Source organism: Chiloscyllium punctatum, chromosome 44 (genome assembly GCF_047496795.1).
Source record: "Chiloscyllium punctatum isolate Juve2018m chromosome 44, sChiPun1.3, whole genome shotgun sequence".
NCBI classification, from domain to species: domain Eukaryota; kingdom Metazoa; phylum Chordata; class Chondrichthyes; order Orectolobiformes; family Hemiscylliidae; genus Chiloscyllium; species Chiloscyllium punctatum.
Window position 1 is genome coordinate 15,251,984 of NC_092782.1, and position 27,228 is coordinate 15,279,211.

At 42.5% G+C, this 27,228-nt stretch overlaps 1 protein-coding gene across 4 annotated transcripts in view; it reads right to left on the bottom strand.

Moving 5' to 3' along the window:
• Positions 1 to 26,454, bottom strand: part of LOC140466746 (GTPase KRas) — a 62,635-nt gene extending 36,181 nt beyond the window's left edge. For 3 of the 4 annotated variants that reach the window (XM_072562314.1, XM_072562317.1, XM_072562315.1), the window contains exon 1: positions 25,973 to 26,334. The gene's annotated coding sequence lies outside the window, so the exon portion shown is untranslated. The other variant, XM_072562316.1, reaches the window with a different exon arrangement.
• Positions 26,455 to 27,228: the final 774 nt, after the last annotated feature.

A 27,228-nucleotide genomic window follows, 5' to 3' on the forward strand; every position in this document is an offset into this window, starting at 1 on the left:
CACACTAGCTTTCGGAGCGCCACTCCTTCATCAGGTCCACAACCACCTGATGAAGGAGTGCCGCTCCGAAAGCTAGTGTGCTTCTAATTAAACCTGTTGGACTATAACCTGGTGTTGCATGATTTTTAATTTTGTACACCCCAGTCCAATACTGGCATTTCCAAATCATGACATTAGCTTTTTCACAAAATCTATGATCTGAGCCAACTGCTGGTGTCTAGTTTAAAACAAACAAACATGGTTACAAATAACCTGTCTGTACAAATAGACGTTCTACGCAAATTACAACAGAGATGCCCAGATGTGTAAAAACATTTAGCTGGGAATTGAGAAATTTCTCTGATGACTCATTGTCGGAATTTAAATTGGGAGTTGACTGAAAAAAGACCCAAGAACCACAAATGGAGATCAGCAGTATCTGGAATGTCAATGCTTTCTATGAAACAGGGCTTAATTTTTGTCAAGATCATCAGGTAACAGCAAGCAACTTAGCCTGTGAACGAAGAACGAATGGTTCTTCAAAAAAAAAAGGCAAAAGCTGCCTAGACAAAGGGAGCTTCGATTTCAAGCGATTCGGGAAGATAAGCTACGAAAAGAGCAAGAGGCACTGCTCAAAAGTAGTGGTCTGTTGGAAAGCAAGTGGGCAACTAAAAAAGGAACAAGAAGTCTGTAATCTTCCTCTCCCTTACAAAACCAACTGTCTTGTTGAAATCTTCCTGTTTAAAGAAGTACCAACTATCCAACTACAGAAGCCATCACAGCTGTTTGATCTGACCTCCAGCGTTAACCCCTTCGCTCTAGCGAGGAACTCCAGCAGTGTGGCACTATGGTGCGCAGCAGAGTTTTACCCAGACGCCCTTCTGATTGGCATGCTTCTTGTCTCATTTGCATTTGATATCAACAGTACTGATCTGTTTATTACTTGGGTGAAAGAGATAGGAGTTATCTTCGCTAACAGCTTGCAATAAACTAACTTTAGTCTTTTTTTTCTGGCTGGTCTACTTGAACAACACAAATTTAATTTAAATAAAAGGAGGTTAAATGAGTTCACTGAGCATATGGTGGGCATGCAGGATGGTTGTGACACATACAGAGCTTTGGTCTCCTTCTATAAAAGAAGAATTCAAATGCTCTCTGGGCGGTCCGAAACCTGTTGATCTTCCAGCTGAAGGAGCTGACCCCGACTGAGTGTTGCAGACTGGCATTTTCCAAGGTCCAGGACTACGTGTTGAGGGATGCGCTGAAGCTTGGGGCAGCTGCCGCCAAGGTGCAGTGGGGAAAGACCACTGTGTAACATCTGCCTGCCTTAAGAAGAATGAGGGGCCCATGCAGTTGTTTGGGCTCTGCTGAGGCCTCAGCTAAATATATGGGCATATGATTGAGAAATGCACAGACCTGTACATAACAATGATAAATTCTGATCTGTGTATGTAAATGTTGACATATGTATGGCATGGTAAAAACAATGACTGCAGACGCTGAAAACCAAATACTGGATTAGTGGTGCTGGAAGAGCACAGCAGTTCAGGCAGCATCCAACGAGCAGCGAAATCGACGTTTCGGGCAAAAGCCCTTCATCAGGAAACCCGAAGTGTCGATTTCGAAGCTACTTGGATGCTGCCTGACCTGCTGTGCTCTTCCAGCACCACTAATCCAGAATCTGGTTTCCAGCATCTGCAGTCATTGTTTTTACCTCTTATGAACGGCATGACCAAATGTACAGACCATCAAATTATTTTATGAATAAAGTATATTTTTGAAATTAAAAAAAACGCTTCAACAGTTCAGAAAGGTTCACTTAACTGATACCTTGGATTGTGGTGGGGAGAAGGAAATTACCCTTGTTGGTGGTGAGGAGGGGGGCAGTGAGCTTACGTTGAAAAGATGTACAGGCTTGTATCCATTGCAGTTTCACACACCACGAGGTGATCTTACTCCACATTCTGAAAAAGGTCTTGCCAGAAAGGAAAGGGGAGACTACAACTAAGTGACACCGTTTGAATGGAATAGACTGTCATTTTTAAAGAGGAGGCATTTTTCTCTCCAACCATCAACTATCTTTGGAATGCTCTTCCCCAATTAGCACTGGAGGCAGAAAGTCACCGAATAACTTCAAAGCAGAGTTACACAGGTTCTGGACGACAAGGGAGTTAGTGGTTAGTGGGCAGTCAATAAGTAGGCAGGAGAGTTGTGGCTGCAATTAGATCGTTTATAATCTTATCAAGTCATGGTGCTGGATCGAGGGGCTGAGTGGCCAATTCCTGACTTAAACATTGAAGTGAACCTTCTGATCATTAGTTGAAGTGCTAGTCACTGACCCATGGCTGACAACTGCTGAATGATGACACCAAATCAATTTGAGATGGTGTCAGTTCCCACTAACTATGATAACAAAGAGATTTGAGTCATATGATCCCAGATACAGATATGGGGAGTGGCAACTATGTTTTTATAGCAAATAAATGCTAGATCATCATCTTCCCACCTACACTAGTATATTATTTCATTTTAGATGAGCAGAAAGCAAGTAGCTGGTGAGCAATATCACTATAGATAGTAAAAGCAGGGGAAAAACAAACCATTTTTGACATTCGTTGGTTTAATAAAATGGAACATATTCATCAGAAAGAATACAGTCAACAATTTAAATTCATTAAGCCTTTGATATTGGCTGCCCTTTTATCATTATGTGCATATAATTTGCAGAAGTTAACATTGTTGTTTGCTAATGATGAATAGCAAACAGAGAGGAGCAGAGAGACGGCATTGAAACCATTGATTTCTCCCTGACCATCAGGGCTGTTCACAGTGGGATAAGATATGTAACAGAGTCTGGCTCAAATCCATCATATCCAGCTAGTACTTCGCTAGTCAGAATATAGTCTGGCTGCTGGACCCATTCCCAGGAGTTTGGGATTATAAATTCCATGTTCAATCCATTGTACTATCAATACAAATTAATCCCTTCCACATTAATAAAGCACCAATGAAACGAAAATATCCTACATGATCCATGATATTTATGAGGTGTCAGCGGTGGTTCAGTGGGTAACACTCTCACTTCGGAGTCAGAGGACCATGGGCTCACATCCCAGTTCCTGAAGCCTTCAGCACAAAGCCCAGGCCCATACTCCAGCGCAGTACTGAGGGAAGTTGTACTGTCAGCTCTTGGAAGATTTAAAAACCAAAAGGTACTCCTACAGCCTCAGGCAAGCACAACAAATCCTATTTCAAAAGAGCAGAGGAGTTCTCCCCAGTTGTCCAATACTAGAGGTTAAATGTTGGTTGAAAAAGAGTCCAGGCAAACATTTACTAATAAGAGTTTATTCCAGATCTCACACCACCAGTAACTCCCCATTGCCTACTTGTTCCCTTTATGTATACTGTTATGGACCAGGCCAGACCCCCTCAAAAGATTTTAAGAAGGTTGCCTAGACCCTAATGTTTTCTTATTTGTAAAGATGAAGTGGGTGTTCCAGGTGTAATGCAACTGGTCAAACCACTTGGCTTTAAGCAAAACAGAATTTAAACACTACAGTTGAAACATGAACAAAAGAAAACAAAATTTTGAATAACTTGACCAACTTGGTACAGTAACTATTACTAACTGTTCCAACCCCACAAACACACCCCTTGGCAAAAAGGTAAATTCAAACATAGAGATTCTTACAGGCAGGAGGGAACAACATCCAAAGAGAGTTTTCAGAAGAAAGGCAGATAAATTCTTTACTGAAGTTTGCAACTCCCCTTGATACCCATCTTGAGATTGCTACATCTTTTAAAAAAAAGCACACACAACACCAGGTTATAGTCCAACAGGTTTATTTGGACACTAGCTTTCGGAGCACTGCTCTTTCATCAGGTAGCTATGCATTGCATCAGTTGTATGACACTTTGATCTTTTACTAAAAATTCTGTGTCTTATGATCCTGCCCCACCTGAAGAAGGAGCAGCACTCCAAAAACTGTGTTTCCAAATAAACCTGTTGGACTATAACCTGGTGGTGTGTGATTTTTAACTTTGTCCACCCCAGTCCAACATCGGCACCTCCACATCTTAAAAAAAAACTAGAAAAAAATCTGAACTGGGAGATCTGGCCACTCCCCTTCCATTGTTAAACTACATGCTTCAGCACCTCTGCCTTTATGACCTCTCCAAAAAAAAACCCAAAGCCAAAATAAACCTTTTAAAATGACAGCATAGTCACAATACACCCAGATTAGAGTGGTGCTGGAAAAGCACAGCAGGTCAGGCAGCATCTGAGCAAGAAAGTAGACGTTTCAGGCAAAAGCCCTTCATCAGGGCTTTTGCCAAAACGTTGATTTTCCTGCTCCTTGGATGCTGCCTGACCTGCTGCGCTTTTCCAGCACCACTCTAAATCTAGACTCGGATTTCCAGCACCTGCAGTCCTCACTTTTGCCTCAATACACCCAATCAAGTTCTCACCCAATTTCTACTTAACTTCTTGAGAGAGGTCATGTCACATGTCAGGAGCAAGTGTCACCTGAACCCTTGTTCTATTTGGCCTCAGACCTTTATACAGACCTTGAGAAAATAATACTAATTTTTTTGACAAGGGATAAAACTTATATACACAATTTTGATAAAACAAAAATATAAAGTAACAATATATTACGTTCCTACTTTTTTGGTGTTCATTAGAGTTTCAAAATGTCTTTTTCCCCAGTATTTTTAATCGTTTATGAAGAAATGGACAAGCTCAGAGAAACTATTAGATAGTAGACTGCAACGACACACCCACTTCAATTTCTCCATTCTCTGTTTTAGAGCTTCACTGTTGATCCATAGTCTGGCTTTCCCCCCACAAGTCAATGACCTACTTAATAACATTCATTCAATGGATACTGATCTATACAAATGAAAGTAATAAGTCCAGCTATTTTATATTAAAAAAAGGTTTGTAATGGGTCATCCCTAAATCTGAAACTGGTGGAACTTAAATTCCTTCACTTTATTCCTTTACTTCTCAGTCTTGGTAGCACTGTAGCCAGTCTATTCCACATACTGTAGAAATACATCCTTTGTCTAATACTGCACAATTTAAAGATTCCACCAACATATTCATCATGAAACCAGAACTTCTTGTGATCAATATAGTGTTGTCTCCATATCTTCCAGTGTTTCCTGTTGCGATAAAACTGCATTATACCCATTTAAAACAGTCAATGGTATTTGAATCACATATGAAGCATGGGTTGACTACAACCTGGGCATTTCAGACTCCCAATCTGTAAACCCCAAATTCCCTTAGTATCTCCAAAATCGTCAAAAAGTATTTTTTCCAACTCTGCTAATTAAAATTATTCTGTATGGTCACCTGTATCTCAATAGTGTCATCAGCCCATTGACAATGTTTTCTGCTCTTTGGCCAATTCCCCATCACTTGAAGTGCTGCTGGAGGGAAAGCTTTCTAATGATTTTTTTTTTAGCAAGTGATTCTGATATTTGCGTATTTTATGAATTTAACTCCTGTCAAAACTAGAAAAGGATACTTTGCCATAGCCTATTAGCTGTGCCAGCATCGAATGGCAAATTTGCAGACAGAAATACTGCAGTCTCGCAAACAATCTATTGAATTCCGTTGTCTCTGCTATAGATCTACACACTTTCTGAATTTGTCAGAATATGACCAAGCAATTAGTAAATTTTGTCCAAATCTTCATCCACTTTTGAATCACATCTCTTGAATTCTTCAAAAAAAAAGCTTATCCTGTTTTTGTATGGTAGCAAAAGTGTCTTGTCACCTCTTTGTTGATGATATAACGTAGGTCCACATGCTTAAAACATTCTGCCATTGCTCATTTAGAAAATAGGAGTGGGCAATCATACCACAATATCTTAAGATTTTGATTCAATTATCCGAGGTTTGGGGCAGCACGGTGGCTCAGTGGTTAGCACTGCTGCCTCACAGCACCAGGTACCCAGGTTTGATTCCAGCCTTGGGCGACTGTGTGGAGTTTGCACATTCTCCCAGTGTCTGTGTGTTTTTCTTCTGGGTGCTCCAGTTTCCTCCCACAATCCAAAGATGTGCAGGTCAGGTGAATTGGCCATGTTAAATTGCCCAGTGTTAGGTGCATTAGTCAGAGGGAGGTGGGTCTGGGTGGGTTACTCTTCGGAGGGTCGGTGTGGACTGGTTGGGCCAAAGGGCCTGTTTCCACACTGTAGGGAACCTAATCTTACTCCCAAATCACCTTTTGTTAGAATTAGCTTTGCTTTTAAACCTGAGTTACAAAATAAATGTTAACCAACCTCTGCCATCATCGTTTCATGCCAGAGTTATACGTTAGAATCCAAGCCTATGTTATAATTGGAAAATTGGTATTTTAGATCAGGGAGGCTACATTTTAAAAAAGTAATTTATAAATGTTAAAATATCGTTTATGATAAATGAACATTCCTTTGCAGCGCAAAAAGAATCACAGGAAATGCTATCCAAACTCAGCTAACAAGAAAAGTTGAAGATTATTTCGATCAAAGTTGCCAAACACAGTAAGCCTGAGGATTGGGAGCATTTTGGAATTCAGCAAAAGAAAGATTAAGAAACCAATGCAGGGAAAAATAGAACAAGAGCAAACTAGAAAAAAACCAAAGAACTGTAACAGTTTTCACAGACATATAAGAGAGATGAATAAGATGAACAAGGACAAACGTGGGGCCATTACAGGCAGAGATAGGGATGATAAGGAAAAATATGTCACAGACTGAAGTTCACCCACAATCTAGTTGGATAGAAGAGCAAACCCAAGGGGGCTGAATGGGCTGGTCCAGCTTCTAACCCCGATGTTGCAAGAAATTAACACACACACACACACACACACTAAAATCACTGAAGCATCTGACCTCACTTCACTCCCTCAATTACTAGGCTTGGAAGAGACCCAACCCCAATATCACAATCTGAATACAATCACTACTTAACATCAATGCTGGGGCACACAAACTCAAAAACCCTGATCATATTGTAGGAGTGTGTGCAATAAGAATGGTACAGTCATAATTCAGAAGCCTGGACCAATGTGAAGTCATCACAAGTTCAAAGCACACCATGAAGCCAAAGGCACCTGCATTTTATTCCAGATTTTAGTGAACCAAACATTTAATATTGATGAAACTAAACACTACATGGTGAATCATAGGGAGGACACCCACAAATCCCACATTTAAGGCACAGCCCTTTGAGAAGTTCAGAAGGCTCCTCTATAACCCTGTCTCTGCTTTCAAACACACGTTTGGTCAAAAAAAACAATAAGAGGAGGGGAAAATATTGTCTCTTTAGTTTGTTTGGACCTTACAATAGCCTAATCTTATACTGTAAAAAGTACTGAAAAATGTTGGGGTTTAGCGCTGGAAAATCTCATTAATCTTCTTTTTATAGTGCTGCTCCTGAACGCATACGTGATACAGTCTGCCATTTTAGCAATGCAATAAAAACATGACTTCTGGACGTCAATGGCTTTTGTAGCTTCAGCTGGGGAAAACAGGTGAATTGGAAAAGTTCAATTTCGCTTCCAATTTCCACCCCACCCTCACTTTCACCCGGTCTATCTCTGACTCCTCCCTTCCTCAACATCTGTTTCCATTACTGGGGATAGACTGACAACTAAAATCCACCTATAAGCCCACCAACTTCCACAGCTATCTGGATTATATATCCTTGCACCCATAAAGATTCCATTCCATTCTCCCAGCTCCTACATCTCGGCGGCATTGGTTCCAATGAGGCCAACTTCGACAAGGGAGCCTCTGAAATGTCTTCTTCCTCAATTGAGGATTCCCCAGCACTGTTGTTGACAGGGCCCTCAGATCCAACCATCTCCCCCACCTCCGCCCTCACCTCCTCTCTTCCGTCCTGCAATAGTGATAGGGTTCCCCTTGTCCTTACCTAACATCTCACCAGCATCAAATCCAGAAGATCATCAGCTGCCATTTCCAGTGAGATACCACCACCAGACACCTACTCCCATCCACTCCCTTGTCTGCCTTCCACAGGGATTGTTCCCTCTGGGTCACCCTGGTCCGTTCTTCCTTCACTCTCAACATCCCTCCTACAGCACGTTCCCCTGCAACCACTGAAGGTATAACACCTGCCCACTACCTCCTCCGTCCTCAGTATCCAAGGGCCTAAACATCCCTTCCAGGTGGAGCAGCACTTTACCTGCATTCTCACAATCTAATCTACTGCATTCACTGCTACAATGTGGTCTCCCCTAAAACGGGGTAACGAAGTATAGACTGCATGACAGCTTTGCAACACCTGTATGTTCTGCCTACAAAAAGACTGAGCTTTCAGTTGCGGGACTAGATTGGGTTGGGATATCTGGTTGGACAGGTTGGACCAAAGGGTCTGTTTCCATGCTGTATATCTCTATGACTCTAACCCCGTTCCCTGACCAACATCTCTGTCTCAGGTTCGCTGCAGTGTTCCAGTGAAGCTCAGCTCAAGCTGGAAGAACACTTCATTTTCCATTTGGGGTCCCTGCAGCCCTCTGGGTTCAACATAGAGTTCAATAATTTCAGGGCCTGAACTCCATGTTCTAGTATCCTACCATACATACCAAGCCTTGTTATCACAGTCTGCCATTACACACTAGCTATTGTTAGCCACTAACACACAGTCTCCATTAACAGTTATTCACTCTCCCAGCCAGATTGTTACTGACTCCTTAGTTTGTCCATCTGTTCTCTCTCTTTGGGCTCCATCACTACCTATCACTTACTCGTTTCCCCCTCCCCCCGACCCCGACCCCATCTTCTGCAATATAAACTGACATTTTCCTAGGTACCATCAGCTCAGAGAAAGGGTGACCGGACCCAAAATGTTAACTTTGATTTCTCTTCACAGATGCTGCCAAACCTGCTGCGTTTTTCCAGCAACTTCAGTTCTTGTTATTAGTGGGACTGCACCTGAAGTACTGTGTACAACTCTGATCCCCTTACTTGAGGAGGGATGCAGTTGCATTGGAAACAGTTCAGAGAAAGTTCTCTGGATTGATTCCAGAGGTGAGGGGTTTGTCTTATGAAGAGAGATTGAGCAGTTTAGGCCTATGCTCTCTGGAATTTAGAAAAATGAAAGGAAACCTTAATTGAGGTTCATAAGATGCTAAAAGGGGATTGACATAAGTAGACATGGAAAGGATGCTTCCTCCTGTGGGGAAATCTCAAACAAGGAGTCATAGTTTTAGGATAAGGGGTGGCAGATTCAACACAGATATGAAGAGAAATTACTTCTCTCAAAAGGGTCATGAATCTGTGAAATTCACTCTCCAGAGCGCAATAGATGCTGGGGCAGAGTAAATTTAAGGAGATATATTTTTAATTAGAAATGGATTGAAGTGTTAAGGAGAGCAGGCAGGAAAGTGAAGTTGAGGCTGAGAGGAGATCAACTGATTGTATTAAATAGCAGAGCAGACTAGAGGGACTGAATTGCCTACTCCTCCTGTTAGTTTTTATGCCCCTGTACCTCTAGTCAAAATTCTATCGACCTCTGCTTTAAAAAATATTTAAAGATTCTGCATATTCCACCTTTTGAGGGAGACAATTCTAAAGATTCACAACGCTCAACTGCCTTAAATGGGCAATTCTTAATTTTAAACTACGACCCTAGTTTCCTCTTGTTAAAGAATCTAGAACATCTTTTCGACATCGACCTGGTCAAGTCTCCTCCAGATCTTTTGTTTCAATTTACTCAAGTCTGACTTTTCTAAACTCCAGAGGATACAGGCCCAGCCTTTCTTCATAAAACATTTGTCCATTCAACTTTCTCTGAATTATTTCCGAGACATCCACATCCTTCAATAAGTAGTGTCCAGTACAATATCTGGTATTTCAGGTGTAGTCTCACCAATGCCCCTGTACAACTAAAACATAACCTCTAACTCTTGCAGTGAATTCCCCTTGCAATAAACAACATTCTGGAGATTTCCTGATTACCTGCTGAACCTGCATACTAACCTCCTGTTATTCACGCACTAGGACTCTCAGATCTTTCTGTAACTCAGAGGTCTGCAACCTCTCACCATTTAAATAATGTTTGACCTTATTCTTTCAGCGAAAGAAAACACCTTCCCACAATGTGGTCCATTTGCCAGATCTTAACCCAATTGCTGCATGTCCTCTTCACAACTCACTTTCCTATCTTTGTGTTATCAGTAAAATTAGCCACCATAACTCCAGTCCCTTCATCCATACTGTTTGTATAAACTATAATGAACAGAGGCTCTAGCATCAACCCCTGCAGCACACCACTTGTGCAAGTATGAAGCTTGGACATGACTCCAGGCTCACAGTGATGTAGTTGATGAAACTAACCAAGTGTACCACACCACTACAAACACTGGGCGTACCTATACTACAGAGACTGCAGGGGCTATAGGAAAGAAAACCTGCTTCCACCTGAGTAAGGGAAATTAGGAATGAGCAATAAATGCTGATCTCACCAATAACTCACGCAAGCCAATATATTGTGATTCCTATTCTATTGTGAATCCTAAATCAATCCCATATCTTTGAGGGTGTACTAGTCTGATTGTTGCCTTGGATATTCAAAGGCAATCCAAGTGAAAGTGTCACGAAGCATATGGAATCTACTGAAGACTCTCTGCTAACCCCTGCCCTCCCAAGGCTGATACAAAATGCGCTTTCAAGCCCCACCTTTCTGAACAATGATTTCTTCCATCTCTCCACCTATGTCAAGAATTCCATTCAACTGGATTCCATCTGTACACCAAAATAGATCAGACCACGTACACCAAATCTTTGCATTAAAATGTGCAAAATTTCCAAGCAGTCTGAATATTTCATAGAATCCCTGCAGTACAGAAGAGGCTATTCAGCCTATCGGATCTGCACAGTCCATCCAAAAAGAGTATCCCACCCAGACCCAGCCCTCCACACTATCCCTGTAACCTCACATTTCCCAAGGCTAATTTCTGTAGCCTGCACATCCTTGCACACTACAGGGCAACTTAGCAGGGCCAATCCACCCAACCTGCACAGTGTCGCACTGTAGGAGGAAACCAGGGCACCTGGAGGAAACCCACAGAGACTCAGGGAGAACATACAAACTGACAGAGACAATCGCCTGAGATTGGAATCAAACTGGGCCCCTGGCACTGCGAGGCAGCAGTGGTAACTAGTGTGTCACCTTGTGACCAGATTTTTGCTGAGCTTACCCCTTCCCCACTTCTCCCCCATTTCCAAACCTCCTTCATCCAACTCACTCCAGTAACATTACAATCGATTTCAGTCGTGGTCATTTTGCCTTTCTACACAAACAGTCACAGAAGGCTGGATCATATCTCAATACAACAGTCACTCAAACTGAGAAGCCTGAGTTCATTCTCAGTAAGGGTGCGGTTGATAAACCAAAATAGAAACAAGCTAAAGCATAACAGATAAGAGATAAGGACTGGAGTCATTTGGAATTAGAGATTTCTCACTGCAGTAAAAAAAAGGGATACGCCAGAGCAATGGTCTTTGTTATGAAGGGTTTGTTAAAAATAAAAAGGGAGAACGTTTCCTCTGGCAGGAGTGTCAGTAACCAGGGGTGGTAGGCACAAGACAACCAGCAAAACAAAACAGGTTGGAATGGGGAAAAAAGAATTTCCAAATAAAAACAATGATCAGGTATATATTTGCTGAAAGTGGTTGAACAAGAATCAACTGTTCAAAAAAATAAATGAACTGGACATGTAATTAATGAAAAGGTAGGAAAGATATAAGACCATAAGACCATAAGACCATAAGACATAGGAGTGGAAGTAAGGCCATTCGGCCCATCGAGTCCACTCCGCCATTCAATCATGGCTGATGCGCATTTCAGCTCCACTTGCCAGCGTTCTCCCCGTAGCCCTTAATTCCTCTAGACAACAAGAACCTATCAATCTCGGCCTTGAAGACATTTAGCGTCCCGGCTTCCACTGCACTCCGTGGCAATGAATTCCACAGGCCCACCACTCTCTGGCTGAAGAAATGTCTCCGCATTTCCGTTCTGAAATGACCCCCTCTAATTCTAAGGCTGTGTCCACGGGTCCTAGTCTCCTCGCCTAACAGAAACAATTTTCTAGCATCCACCTTTTCAAAGCCATGTATTATTTTGTACGTCTCTATTAGATCTCCCCTTAATCTTCTAAACTCCAACGAATACAATCCCAGTATCCTCAGCCGTTCCTCATATGCTAGACCTGTCATTCCAGGGATCATCCGTGTGAATCTCCGCTGGACACGTTCCAGTGCCAGTATGTCCTTCCTGAGGTGTGGGGACCAAAACTGGACACAGTACTCCAAATGGGGCCTAACCAGAGCTTTATAAAGTCTTAGTAGTACATCTCTGCTTTTATATTCCAACCCTCTTGAGATAAGAGACAACATTGCATTCGCTTTCTTAATCACAGACTCAACCTGCATGTTTACCTTTAGAGAATCCTCGACTAGCACTCCCAGATCCCTTTGTGCTTTGGCTTTATTAAGTTTCTCACCATTTAGAAAGTAGTCCATTCCTATATTCTTTTTGCCAAAGTGCAAGACCTCGCACTTGCTCACGTTAAATTCCATCAGCCATTTCCTGGACCACTCTCCCAACCTGTCTAGATCCTTCTGTAGCCTCCCCACTTCCTCAGTACTACCTGCCTGTCTACCTAACTTTGTATCATCGGCAAACTTCGCTAGAATGCCCCCGGTTCCCTCATCCAAATCATTAATATATAATGCGAACAGCTGTGGCCCCAGCACCGAACCCTGCGGGACACCGCTCGTCACCGGCTGCCATTCTGAAAAAGAACCTTTTATCCCAACTCTCTGCCTTCTGTTAGATAGCCAATCCTCAATCCATCCCAGCAGCTCACCTCGAACACCATGGGCCCTCACCTTGCTCAGCAGTCTCCCGTGTGGCACCTTATCAAAGGCCTTTTGAAAGTCCAGATAGACCACATCCACTGGGTTCCCCTGGTCTAACCTACTTGTTACCTCTTCAAAAAATTCCAACAGGTTTGTCAGGCATGACCTCCCTTTACTAAATCCATGTTGACTTGTTCTAATCAGACTCTGCTCTTCCAAGAATTTAGAAACCTCATCCTTAATGATGGATTCTAGAATTTTACCAACAACCGAGGTTAAGCTGATTGGCCTATAATTTTCCATCTTTTGCCTTGATCCTTTCTTGAACAAGGGGGTTACTACAGCCATCTTCCAATCGTCCGGGACCTTTCCTGACTCCAGTGACTCTTGAAAGATCTCAACCAATGCCTCTGCTATTTCCTCAGCAACCTCTCTCAGAACTCTAGGGTGTATCCCATCGGGGCCAGGACATTTATCAATTTTAAGACTTTTTAACTTTTCTAGCACTATCTCTTTCGTAATGGCAACCATACTCAACTCAGCCCCGTGACACCCTTTAATTTTTGGGATATTACTCCTGTCTTCCACTGTGAAAACTGACGCAAAGTACTTGTTAAGTTCTCCTGCTATTTCCTTATCTCCCATCACTAGGCTCCCTGCATCAGTTTGAAGTGGCCCAATGTCTACTTTTGCCTGTCGTTTGTTTCTTATGTACTGAAAGAAACTTTTACTATTATTTCTAATATTACTGGCTAGCCTACCTTCATATTTGATCCTCTCATTTCTTATTACACTCTTTGTTATCCTCTGTTTGCTTTTGTATCCTTCCCAATCTTCTGATTTCCCACTGTTCTTAGCCACTTTATAGGATCTCTCTTTTTCTTTAATACATTTCCTGACTTCCTTTGTCAGCCAAGGTTGTCTAATCCCTCCCCGGTTAATCTTTCTTTTCTTGGGAATGAACCTTTGTACAGTGTCCTCAATTATACCTACAAACTCCTGCCATTTTTGCTCTAGTGTCTTCCCGGTTAGCCTCTGCTTCCAGTCTATTTTAGTCAGTTCCTCTCTCATGCCCTCATAATTACCTTTATTCAACTGTAACACCATTACATTTATATATAGAGCTACAGAGAAGAAACATGGGTGTGAGATGAATTGTAAACATCTAACAGAAAGCAAACACATGCACCACAAGCCAAGGTGCTTCCTTACAAGGCTGCAATAAAGGTTAAAGCAACCATTTAGCTGCTATGATTACAGACAAAAACCTGCAGATGCTGGAATCCAAGGTAGACAGGCAGGAGGGCTGGAAGAAAACAGCAAACCAGGCATCATCGGGAGAAGTCAATGTTTCGGGTATAACCGAAGAAGGGTTATACCTGAAATGTTGGCTTCTCCACCTCCTGATGCTGCCTGGCTTCCTCTATTCTTCCAGTCTCCTGCTGGTCTAACTCAATTGCTATGAAGTGTCAGAACAAATCAGACCTGAAAGGATTTGAGCAAAATAAAAGGAGGCGATGAATGGGGCAAATAATGGACTTAACATCAGCCTGCAATTATAGGAACAGGAATAAGCCATTCATCCTCTTAAACCTGTTCTATCATTCATTGAGGTAATTGGCAACATTGCATTGATCAGAGACCTTGGGAGCTCCCTGGCAGTATGTGCATTGCAGTCAGTTTGCCATGAAACTGGAGAGAGATTTTCCAACCACAGGACACCACAAAAGTAGAGATTACAAATTAAACACTACTACATCCTAGTAAAAATTTCCACTGCAGAAACTCACCAAAGCTTCTTCAAATCCCACTATCTCCCCCTTGAGGGGGCAAGGGCAGCAGATTCATGGAAACACCACCATCAGTGCCTGCGCAGCATTATGATTGCTAAACTATATCACTGTCGCTGTTTCTAAATCCAGGAACTTGCTCCTAGAGAGCGCCCTGGGGGTGTAGCTGCACGATACAGATTCCAACGGTGGCTCACCACTGCCACCTTCTCAAGAGTAATGAACGCAGGCCTTGCCAACACCATCCACATCCCACAAACAAACAAAATAAACTTCTTTGGACTGAGGTGGACATTGTAAATGCTGTGGAAGGGAAAGCTAGGTAAACACATGAAGGAGAAAGGAATAGAAGGATATACTGATAAGGTTCATTAAAGGAGTATGAGTATATGGAACATAAATGCTGGGAGAGAGCCACTGGGCAGAATGGACTGTGCTGCAAATGCAACCTTTCTATACATTCCAGTCAGACATGCCTCACGTCAGAAACCAAGTAAAAAAGTTGGCACCCTTCATATGAACCAAAAGCTCTTGCCACAGGGTAAGGCCTGCAGTAATGATCACTCGTGTGGTTCACGGATTGACTGTAAAAACTAGAGTATGCAAGGCTGAAGAACCTTTTGCTGCACTTGCCTCATGAATGTGCCATTCAAAGTCATCAAGGATGCCTGGGAGACCCTACTCCAACAGCATTACCCCCTCAAACTCACTGCGGTTTGAGTCCAGTTTCTCTCAAAGCTTTAATGGAAATGGTCAAATTTGATCACTTTCCTCCCTCCTCCCACATTTTTAAAATGGAAGGCACCAATCTTCCTTAGCCAAATTCAGAAATAGGCTGCTATTAGTTCAGAGGCTCATCAGGCATAAAAACGAACAATGGGACTGCACATGCTGTTAAAATATATCCCATTGCAAGCAAAATTAAAGGCTTGCTTTTGGAAGCACCAAGTTAAAAGACCAATCATTTGAACAGTTTTGTTTTGAAGCCGTGGTTGCAAATAATGACAAAAAACACAGCAAATCTACACACCCTAGACCTCAGACTCTCTTGCTGCTATGTGACACTGGGTCACGAAGATAAAAGCGGGGCTCAAAGGACTACAGGGCTTCGTAGAAATGTAAGTTGTGGTCCCTGTGAAGATGTTAAATTCCATCTGTGAGGAGAGGCTGAATAGACTGGGGATTTTTTTTCCACTGGAGCAGAGGAAGTTTATGAAATCACAAGGGGTATGGATGGGGTGAATAGACAAGATTTTTTCAATAGGGTAGGGGAGTCCACAAAATAGAGGACATAGGTTTAAGATGAGAGGGGAAAGATTTAAAAAGAGAGACCAGAGGGTCAATCTTTTCCACACAGAGGGTGGTGCATGTATGGAAAGTGGTGGAGGCTGGTACAATTGCAACATTTAAAAGGCATCTGGACAAGTACATGACTAGAAAAGGTTTAGAAGGATATGGGCCAAACTGCTAGCAAATGGGATTAGATTAGACTGAAGGGTCCAACTTGTTTCTGTGCCGTACGACTGCAGGAGTTTGAGGCATTTGCACAAACCAATAGCCCATTGGAAGGAGAGCAAGGACACTTGAAATGCCACAACAACAATAACCTTTTACACACAGACACCACACAAGGCAATAGGCCAAATGCAATTAGAACAGAGGGTTACTTGATGACTGGTAAGGACACGATGGGCCAAAGGGCCTCTTTCTATTCTGTGAAAAACTAAACTTCACTAATGAATAGTACATCCCTGGCACAAAATTGATAAATAAAACGCCAAAATTCCTGGGCTGCCTGACAGACAAGAGTACTTAATAAAACATTGGATTTAGTAAAATGAATTTCGAACATAGAAAAGTATGGCACAGTACTGGCCCTTTAGCCCTCGATGTTGTGCTGGCCTTTTATCCTACTCTAAGATCAGACTAACTTACATACCCTTCAGTCGCTTAAATGTCCCTAATGTCTCTGACTCTACTACCACCGTTGGCAATGCATTCCACGCACCCAACACTCTGAGTAAAGAACCTACCTCTGACATCTCCCCTCAACTTTCCTCCAATTACCTTAAAATTACGCCCCCGCATGATGGACATTCCCCCCCTGGGAAAAAGTCTCTTGCTATCCACTCTATGCCTCTCAACATCTTGTACACCAATGAGAAAAGCCTGATCAGGGACCAAAATGAAGTAAACCATTCGGAGGCACTTTCCAGCAACATAACCAGATAAAAACCTGACATTGAGGTGGAGACAGAGACAGTATTACAGGTGGGTAAAATCTTCGGCAAAAAGGTAAATGAAAAGCACTGTCAGACAGAGATGGAGAAAAATAAATATCTAATAATTGTTTAAGGAAGAAAGAGAATCGACACTTCATGTCTATTACCGTTCATCAGACAGATAAAATAGGTGATGCAAAGCAGCCAAGTTGGGGAAATGCTAATTCATTGCACGTTAAAGTGTTAGAGTTGGCAAACTACAGAGGGATTGAACACATTTTAAATTTGATACATCAGTGGCCCACGTGTCAGTGTACATGGGCAAACAGATGGGGTGATGTTAGGGTATGGACAGGGTTTTGGATAAGTTTAACTTGGTAGGAGGGGGTGCAGAGGTGGAGGGAGGGTGTGGGAGGAGATGGGCGGTCAATGAGCAGTTGTTACAATGGTCAAGTTGAGATAAAAGTGTTTCAGCAACAAAGGCACTGAGGCATGATTGGCGACATAGTAAGTGGTGATGGGAAAATGCCAGTCAACCACAAATAAAACCCCAATTACATGGAGACCTCTAACTGTCTGATGACTACTCACACATACCATGTACAGCCTCAGTTGTATTTAATGAAGACAGAGGGTATCCAAAAGCTAAAAAGGCACCTCCTCCAGCCTGGGAAGGCCACAACATAGTGGGTTATCAAAGTTATTCAGAGGCGTTTGCATAAGAAAGTTAAAATAGAAGACTTATCGTGCAAATTGCAGTTTGATAAAAGGATGCATCTGTTTTTGCAGAGATAGTGTTGAACAATCATCGTCCAAGTTTTCAATAAAATTACAAATCAGCTTTACTCAAAGAGAACTGGTGAAAGTGCAATGGTTCAGAGCTTAATTCTTTGTAACAGGAGAGGGCCATTTGGACAGGTGAGGAACTAAGATGGCTGCCATGGTTTTAGCAAACCTTTGTACAGCATCTTAATTATGTAAAATAGCCCCATGTCCCCACCAAAATGATTCAAAAAGAACATTTTTGGACATTACCCACCAAAATAAAAATTGTGTAAAACAGAGTGAGGGGAGATCAAGAATTGGCAGTAATGTAGTTTGACAAACAGCAGCTATGCAGCAGCAGTAAAACAAGGCAGACAGGAGATAGCCTGTTGTCAGAGTGACAGAGGGTGTACGTGGATAGTTAAGGCTTGAAAATTGCAGAATGAACCGAGCCATTTGACAGCACAGATGAGAATGGAGTTTTCAAGAAAAGTTATGCCGTGAGTCTTCTGAAGAAAGAATCAAGTCAGGTTGTGTAATTCACCCCTAAAACTCCAGCTCAATTCCCATTCAAATCATCCAGCTACAATCACAACCTGAGACATGCAAATTTCATCACGTCTAACCACTATCATTCCTGATGAAGGGCTTATGCCCAAAATGTCAACTCTCCTGCTCCTCAGATGCTGCCTGACCTACTGTACTTTCCCAGCACCATACTCTCTACTCTGATCTCCAGCATCTGCAGTCCTCACTTTCTCCTAACCACTATCATTGCCAGCAATACCTTCTGTGATTCCTTTAACAATGTTCACATTCTCAATGTTATGTTGTCAAAATAATGTAGATTTTTTTCAAGAAAGAGCAGTAAGTAGTAGGGAATATGCCTTTACACAAGACAGAGAAGAAGTAGCAGTGATGATTAAGGTGAGAGAGACAATCCTAGAGGAGTTGAAGACAGAATCCAAAATGTTCAAGAAACACTGCCCTTGAGAATGCCTGGAGTGAATCCAAGGTTGAAGGAATTTAGTTACCAAGTTAGTCTGGAGAGACAAGGATGTTCTCCTTGGAACAAAGTAGATGGACACAAGATTTAATAGAGTTGCACTAGATTTTGACAGGTTTAGAATGTAAACAAACAAACTTCCCACTACTGCAAAGGCTAGGCCTCACATCTTGATTTCGGACAAGAGATAAGGGCTGATGAGAAGATTATTTTTTAAATGCACAACAAGTAGTAATGATCTGGACATCGCTATATACGAGGGACATGGAAACAGACCCAATCGATGCCCTCACAAGTAAGTTGAAAGGGCAGCTGGGGGAAATCAATTTCCAGAGCTAATTGGGACACTGCAGCGCAAAGGGCCTGACTAGATCGAGTCCATGCCTGTTCCTTGTTGAGCAATCAGCTGAATGACCTGCCACTAAGCCATATTGATATATGACAATCATACATTTATACTAAATGCACGTAATCATTATTTACAGGAACATGCTTGCTTTGGGAAAGTTGGAAGATGGATCACGAGACATCTGAATGCAGGTACAGGCCAGATAGACCAAATGGCCTGTTTCTGTGGCATACATGGATGACTTCTGTTCATTTTAATGGGCTGTATTCAGAGTTTCCAACATCACAGTCAGTTCTGATATATTGCAAAAGTTCCATTCTCGTGTGATTTAATGCTATTAGAAAATCGCACAATAGCTACACCATTTAAACTAATGGAGCTGGAATTGCGTTACGGGCCAATGCTGGTAAGGAAAGTTCAAGTTTTACAAATAACTGTCTCAATACTTTGGTCGCATTAAAGCCAATTTGTGTTGAAGAAACATGCGTTAGAGCAAAACCAACTATATACTCTTCACAATATGACAAATATATTTTTAAAAAGCGGACGTTGGAGATCTGAAACAAAAGCCAAAATTGCTGGAGAAACTCAACAGGTCTGGTGGTATCTGTGGAGAGAAAGCAGAGTCTCTCTGGGTGTTCACTGGACCCAAACATCGAGTCTGCTTTCTCTCACCACAGATGTTGCCAGACTTGGAGTGTCACCAACAATTTCTGTTTTTGCCCTCACATTCATTTGTTGGACTGGCAAGGTCAGAGTTTGTTGCCCATTTAACTTCCTTTTAACTGAGTTACTTGCTAGGCCACTTTAGAGAAAAAGTTGGATTCAACAAGACTGCTATGGAGCCGGAGTCCTGCGTAGACCAGACTGGGTAAGGATGATCGGTTTCCTTATCGACAAAGGAATATTAGTGAACTAGATGGAGAAAGTGAGGACTGCAGTTGCTGGAGATGAGAATTGAAAGTTGTGGTGCTGGAAAAGCACAGCAGGTCAGGCAGCATCTGAGGAGCAGGAGAAATTGACATTTTGGACACATAACCTTCAACAGGAATTGATGCCCGAAACATCGATTCTCCTGCTCCTCAGATGCTATCATAGAAACCCATCCAGTCAGGCAATCAATCATAGTTTCATGGTCACCATTATAAAGAGACTTCAATTCCAGATTAGGAGACAGTAAGGATCACAGGAAGTCAGAGTCAACAGATGCGAGGCTGGAAGAGCACACCAGGTCAGACAACATCTAAGGAGTAGGAAAGTCAATATTTCAGGCCAAAACCCTTTGTCAGGACAAGTAATTTGTAATTTATTGAATTTTAAACTTCACCAGTTGACACAATTTAATTTGAACTAATGTCCCAAGACCATTAACCCTGGGCTTCTGAATTAACACTATACTATCATCCCCCATAACTTAGATGAAGTATTCTCTCTCACTCTCTCTGCGGTCACTGCATAGTATGATAGGGACAGCAACTTGTACTTTCATAGAGTACCAAGTTAAAAACCACAACACCAGGTTATGGTCCAAGCTACCCAACAAAGGAGCAGTGCTCTGAAAGCTTGTTCTTTCAAATAAGCCTGTTGGACTATAACCTGGTGTTGTGTGAATTTTAAACGTTGTCCACCCCACCCCAATACCAGCACTTCCCGTTATATAGTACCTCTAACATTACAAAACATCTCAGGTTGCTTCACACGAGCACGACCAATGGAAGCGTGATAATTGAGGCTGAAGAGGCCAGATTAGACGAGTAGTTTTTTGAGGTCTATGGGGCTAAAGTGGATCAGAGAGTTGAGGATAATAAGTGAGGCCATGGAGGGAGTTGAAAACCAGGACGAAAATTTTCAAAATCAAGAAGAACAAGCAGAAGCCAAATGTTGGATAGCAAGCACAACAAAATATGTTGAGAGTTAGGATATAGGTAACAACGCTTTATATGACCAAAATCCCAGAGTGTACAGAATGTTTGGATGGTCAAGTCTAGAGAGTTAGCAAATAGAGTCACAGATGTACAGCATGGAAACAGACCCTTCAGTCCAACCCGTCCATGCCGAGAGAGACAGGCAAACAACCTGATACATGGTGAAAGGGATGGTGTTAGTGATAGAAGATCCTCTCGGGATCAAACGTGACATGAAGCTCTCAAACAAACAATCTGATCCTTCACAAAACAGCTCCGAAAGCCACATAACAGTCGTGTGCGAATTCCAATACAATTATGCCTCAGCTGATTTCAAGCACTAGATTCTTTCCTATATGTTCAGAACGACCATATAAACTCACTTCATTCATATTGAGGAACAGCTTCCATCTCAATATATTTTTAAAAATTTGAAACCAAATACTGCATTAGTTACACATGTGTTTTTAAAAGAAATTAAAGCTACTACAGCAGATCAGAGTCTGGAAATTCTGCAGCAAGCATGCTGACCCTCCTTCCATCACTGCAGGAGCAGTTAGAGCTATAACAGCATACTCTCCACTTGCTGGAATGAGTATATTATTTAATATTCATAAATTAGACATCACAGCACCAAGCAGACCCACTAATTATGAATCACATTTACTAGTCCACTATACATTCCTGAGCCAAACCCCTGGACAATAATTTTTCACCATTTTAAAAAGAAATATTCCACTTTTTCTATTCTTCCTGCAAATGTGAATTACATGCCACCACATTATATTCCATCTGTCAATGTTTTAAATACAATTCACACAATACAGATGCAAAGTAGGTGATACGTTGGGAAGTAGAAAACTCTGTTGCACTCAGTACCTTCGTGTTGCAATGCAACAAAATCCAGTCAGAAACCTACCCTCTCTCAAGGAGAAAACCTCACTGGATCTGGAAGAGTGGACTGGACAGGGACCAGGGATTTTAATCTGTCACCAAGTTAGTTTGTCAACGTTTGGTGCACATGGACATTTCTCCACATTATATACCGTCTGGAAATTACTTGCTCACTCAGTGAAGTTGGCCATTCGGCCCCTTGAGCATTCAATACGATTAAGACGGATGACGGAGCTAAACTCCCTAATCCCACCCTCCCCCTCATATCCCTCAGTTCATTTTGACACAAGAATAAACTATTGCGATGGTATGGCGGGGGGGGGGGGGGGAGGAAAGGAAAGGAAATTGTCAATGACTGAGTTGGCACGACTGAGTATGGGATTCCATCATCGCATACACATAGCCACTATCTACATGGGTGGTCATTTAAATAAAATGGTGTGGGAGTGAGTGGAGTGAGTGGAGTGAGTGGAGTGAGTGGGAGAGAGAAAGCTAGCATTTCATCCCATTCCCTAATTGCCTTTGAGCAAGTGTTAGTGAGCCACCACCTTAAATTGTTGCACACATGTTAGTGTAGCTATATACCACTATGAAGCACTGTTTCACGTGCTGATTAACTCAGTATGTGTTATCTGCACCATTAAGAATTTAAGACTCATTTTTACAAAAAAAATAATAAGTTCTATTGAGTCTCTAAATAACATAATTGCATATTAAACAGACTATTCAAAATCTTTCATATGCAATTTAAAATTAAAAACTGATTGCACCATCCACAAAAAAAATTACTTTTGATTACTTTAAGCCCTGTAATTGTAAGAACACAAGGGCTATTCATATTCCCAGTAATATCCCCCATAACTTATTACAAGCATGATTCAGATCACAATATGAACTACAAACCATGAAGATTATGTCCCTAAACCTCCACACTCTTCAATAACAGATTCTTATGGAAGAGGACATGCAATCTAGTCCCATTCTGCATCTTGCTCCCTGCCTCTAAACACTTGGCAGCAAACAGTCACTCTCATCCTCGACAGCTATATCACTACCACTCAACTCTTCACATCTTCGCCTCAAAATCTGGCCTCTGCTTCTGTTATCTTGGTGTTGGCCTGTCCTGCTTAAATTGGTTAGACCTCAGGGTTGGTCCCTTTGCTGCCTTCATGGGCAAAAAATCAATCAGTGCCCTTAGTATTAGGGAGAAAGTACACACTGGCACTTATATAGTGACTGTCATACCACAGGATCTTTCAGCAACAGAACACACCAGTGAAGTGCCTCAGAGCCTTTGTTGCATTTATATCGCATCTTCAATGAGAGTTGTCATTACTGACAGCCTAAATTGAATCACCCAGGTTGCTTAGCAGCAGCAGCAACAGCAGATTGTGCACAGAAAGCTCCCACAAGCAGCAGTGTAATAATGGCCAGATAACCTGTTTTTGAGAATGTTGTTGATTGGAGGATAATTAACGACCAGGATCCAAAGGACTGACCTACTGCTCCTCTGAAATAGGATCACTGGATCGGTTCTGGCAGGAGAGGCCGTATTGTACAGCCTCATTTCCAACCATCCTCCTACACGTATGTTGTGTTAAACACATGAAAATTAATTGAAGATACGCATCTGAACTCTTGGCACAAGGGTGTCACACAAAGAGAAAGGATTTCCTGGCAGGGAGGTCTCTCCAAAATGTCACACATCAATCACTGGTTACGCAAAGATTCACGAATTGACTATCATCTTACTCTAGGCAATCACTGATTTTATTTTATTATTAGTTCACGGGATGGGGGCATCTCTGGTTAGACCAGCATTTATTGTCCATCCCTCATTGCCCAGAGGGCAGTTAAGAGTCAACCATATTGTTATAGACCTGGAGTCACATGGAGGCCAATCCAAGTAAGGATGGCAGTTTCCTTCCTTAACGGACATTACGGAACCAGATGGGTTTTCCAATAATTCACAGTGGTTTTGAGGTTACCTTTAGATTCTTAATTCCAGACTTTAAAAAAAAAATTGAATTCAAGTTCCACCATCGGCCATGGCAGGATTTGAGCCCAGGTACCCAGGGTTGAACATTACCTAGGTCTCTGGATTAACAGTTCAGTAACAATACCACTAGGCCATCAGTTCCCCATCTAATACAAACCCAAGCCAATACTGGAGTAGGCAAATTAAACAAAGTTGGTATCTATAATAGGTGACCATGATGGGTGAGGTTTCCAAACAAATCCCAATGAGACACTAATTTAAGGTAGTCTAGGAACCCTGCCACTTTGAGCTGGATGTACCTATTTACCTATACCTCCAGCACACCTCACCAGCATACTAAACTCCTAAGTGATCCTCAAAAGTAGTCTAGCATACCACATTAAAACTATTAACATCAAGATTGCAAATCACTACCACTTGCATTTAAAAACAAGGGGAAACTAAAGTTTCTTAGGAACGAGCTCCTTTCTCAATGCCAACTGTGCCAGCAACATCTACACAGGCAAGACAAAGAGCTGGCATTCCAAAAACAGCCTCAATAAAGTTCTGAAGGAGGATCTCCAGACTCAAAATGTTAACTGCTCTCTCTCCACAGGTGCTGCCAGAACTGCTGAGCTTCTCCGGCAATTTCTGGTTTCGCTTTTGCTCAAAAAGAAAACGTGACTTCTTGTTTCAGATTAATCAGATGCCATTTGAAGTTCCTCGTACATGACATGACAACATAGCATAGTTCAAGTCTGGCCAGAGTGGCTCATTCACCCATGAAGACAGCCATTATACTCACTCTGACCTTTACCCAAAAGGTAAAATTAAACTAGTTTTAGTTCCAGTGATGCATGAACCAGTGATCATTTCAACCAAAGCTATGCAGTACCCTCCAGTTTGTTTCTTAACTCTAATTGGACTCTGTCCTTGTTCTCTTAAGGACATGCTCCTTGATCTAACCCTACAATATCTTCCTAATTAGTCCTGTCACTCCCACCTTTTCTGAACCTTTTATACCCTCATACAGAACAATGAAGAGTCCCTGGATCTCATAATCCACTCCACTCAGATTTCTTGTAACCACTCCTACGCTGTTGGAAAAGCACAGCAGGTCAGGCAGCATCCGAGGAGCAGGAAAAAAATCAACGTTTCGGGCAAAAGCCCTTCATCAGACCTGCTGTGCTTTTCCAGCACCACTCTGATCTAAACTCTGGTTTCCAGCATCTGCAGTCCTCACTTTTGCCTACATTATGGAATGTGATAATTCCTTGTAATGTTTTACTGATAGAAACCAATTCAGTTCAAAATTATAGTGAAACTAATCATACCAGTTTGAAACTATTGAATCTTTGCACCGTATCTAGACAAATTACAGCTAGCATCATAATTTCCAGTGGCTGACAGCACATAATATATATGATTTCATCTCAACAAGCCAGATCCAGTTGGAACCTTACCACCACAAGCCAAGGCATTGAACAAATAGTACGGGGGTCAGAGAAGATGACAGTCCACTTTTGCCCTTCAGAGATAGCTAGCGCTGAGTGAATGCAGTCCCCGAATACGTGGCTGATTGCAGCCTCAGAGGACTGATAAATTGTGTTCCCTCCAACATTCAAAAAACAACTTTGGAGGGGGAAAAAAAATAACAAATTGTGACCTGTAAACACGTGGGTGGCCCAATGGCCTTTAAAGCTGTGAAATAAAAACTCGCACTGTGGTCATTTATAAACTTCAAATGAAAAAAAACATGGGCTGATACAAATCAGCAAGAGCACCTAAAAAATCCCCCGCCACCTCCCCAAAAAGGAGCACTATTCTGGAGTATAATTCGACCATTGCCAGATTTAGGTATCGTTTCCGTTTTAAGCACGGTTTCTTTTTTTTTCAAAACGTTCGAAAGGTTTCACTCCAGATGATAACGTGCTCAAATTAGCTCTCCCCAAGCAGACGGGTAAAGTCCGCCCCAAATGTCCCTTCATCTGGTGAAGTGAAATGAAAATGAAAATAGCTGGGCTAATTCTACGCCGGGTTTTTCAGTTTGCTCAAGAGTAGCGCCCAAAGAGAAAAGAATCGGGCTCCTCCGACCCAGAGACAGCCAGCCACTCCTGCCTGTGTCTGTCTATCTGCATTGCAGGGCCCCGAGCACCGACACAGAAGCGAGGGGCGGTTTTTAAATGGTCAGCTCACGGCTCCTTCTTACCTCCTCCTCGGCGTGTGGCAGAGACAAGGGAGGCAACACAGACGGTCAAACAGCCAGTAGGTCCCACTCAAAACACCCGGTTTGCAGGCTCGGCTGGATCGATGACTGAGGGAAGAGGGTGGCTCTGTTCTGGGGGTGGGGGGGAACAGCAGTCTGTCTGTGTGTGTGTGTGTGTGTGTGTGAACGCCCCTTGTGCGGGAGGCCGGAGAGATAGCCAGCCTCTCCGAGCGGGATACAATGTAGCACAGCGCCCTGAGAATGTTACACACCAACTTACTGTCTCTCTCTCACACACACAGCACAGTTGCTAATTATCTTAAATCGTTCTTTAGAAAGGTTAAATGTCTTTTAAAAACGAAAGCTCTCACCCGCGAGGAAAGCAAACTCTTGCCCTCGCCCCTGGCTCGGGTTGGCCGCTTTAAAGAAAGGAGGAGTGGCTGGAGTCCAACCTCACCCTGCAATAAAACCTCCCTCTCCCTCTTTCTTTCTTTCGTTCTCTCTATCTCTATCTCTATCCCTATCCCTCCTCCTTCCTCCCTCTCTCTCTCTCTCTCTTTATCCCTCCCCCCTTTCTCTTACTCTCCCTTTCTTTTATTCCTCCCTCTCTAAATTTCTATCCCTCCCCCTCTCTTTTTCTCTAACTCTCTCTTTTATCCCTCACTCTCTAAATTACTATCCCTTCTGTCTATATATACATATATATAAATCACTTCCCTCTCCCTATCCCTATCCCTATCCCTTCCTCTCTAAATTTCTATCCCTCCCCTCTGTTTCTCAATCTCTCTCTCTCTCTCTCTTATATACAGTATATTATGTATCCTTCCCTCCCATCTGTCTCTCTCTCTCTTATATATATATCCCTCCCTCTCTAAATTTCTCATCCTCCCCTCCCTCTCTCTTTCTGCTGTTCCAGGGTGCGTCATTCCCACTTGCGGCAGTGCCACATCAAATTTGAGTGAGGAGATGGAGGGATCTGGGGGCTATTGTGGGAGGGTGATGGGGACATGGGGGTGGGGTAGGGGAGAAGGGGGTACGAGGGTGAGGATGACATAGGACAGGATTTGGGGTCATAGTGGGAAGGCAAAGTGAGACAAGTGAGTGGGCGATGGGAGGGTGACATGGTGGTTGGGGTAGTGGAGAGAGGTATTGTGGGGAATGGGTGGTGGAAGGAGCAGTGGAGTTGGGAATGGGTGCAGTGAAGGGAATCTGGCAGTGGTTGGTGGATGCCAGGGTCGGGATGGGAATGTAAATGTCAG